Raw genomic sequence first — 1,282 nt, forward strand, 5'->3', positions numbered from 1 at the left:
TTGTATTACTTTTGTATGAAAAGGTTTCTTTGCCAGCTGACTACGCAGCTTAGTTGGTTAGAGCATGGTGGTAATAACACCAAGGATGTAGGTTCAGTCCTCATATGGGCCACTGCAAGGCTTTTGTTACTTACTAACTGAATATTTCAAATCCTGAAAGATGATGCTGTGAAAGTGCTGCACTCAATATGCCAGCAAATTTGGAAAACTCAGCAGTGGCCACAGGACTGGAAAAGGTCAGTTTTCATTCCAATCCCAAAGACAGGCAATGCCAAAGAATGCTCAAACTACTGCACAATTGTACTCATTTCACACGCTAGTAAAGTAATGCTCAAAATTCTCCAAGCCAGGCTTCAGCAATACGTGAACCATGAACTTTCAGATGTTCAAGCTGGTTTTAGAAAAGGCAGAGGAACCAGAGATCAAATTGCCAACATCCACTGGATCATGCAAAAAGCGAGAGAGTTCCAGAAAAACATCTATTTCTGCTTTATTGACTATGCCAAAGCCTTTGACTGTGTGGATCACAATAAACTGTGAACAATTCTGAAAGAGATGGGAATACCAGAGCACCTGACCTGCCTCTTGAGAAACCTATATGCAGGTCAGGAAGCAACAGTTAGAACTGGACATGGAACAACAGACTGATTCCAAATAGGAAAAGGAGTACGCCAAGGCTGTATATTGTCACGCTGCTTATTTAACTTCTATGCAGAGTACATCATGAGAAACCCTGGGCTGGAAGAAGCACGAGCTGGAATCAAGATTGCCAGGAGAAATATCAATAACCTTAGATATGCAGATGGCACCACCCTTATGGCAGAAAGTGAAGAGGAACTAAAAAGCCTCTTGATGAAAGTGAAAAAGTTGACTTAAAGCTCAATATTAAGAAAACTAAGATCATGGCATCTGGTCCCATCACTTTATGGGAAATAGATGGGGAAACAGTGGAAACAGTGTCAGACTTTATTTTGGGGGGCTCCAAAATCACTGCAGATGGTGACTGCAGCCATGAAATTAAAAGACGCTTACTCCTTGGAAGGAAAGTTATGACCAACCTAGATAGCATATTCAAAAGCAGAGACATTACTTTGCCAACAAAGGTCTGTCTAGTCAAGGCTATGGTTTTTCCAGTGGCCATGTATGGATGTGAGAGTTGGACTGTAAAGAAAGCTGAGTGCCAAAGAATTGATGCTTTTGAACTGTGGTGTTGGAGAAGACTCTTGGGAGTCCCATGGACTGCAAGGAGATCCAACCAGTCCATTCTAAAGGAGATCAGCCC

Source organism: Bison bison, unplaced genomic scaffold, assembly GCF_000754665.1.
Source record: "Bison bison bison isolate TAMUID 2011002044 unplaced genomic scaffold, Bison_UMD1.0 scf7180017860731, whole genome shotgun sequence".
NCBI lineage: Eukaryota > Metazoa > Chordata > Mammalia > Artiodactyla > Bovidae > Bison > Bison bison.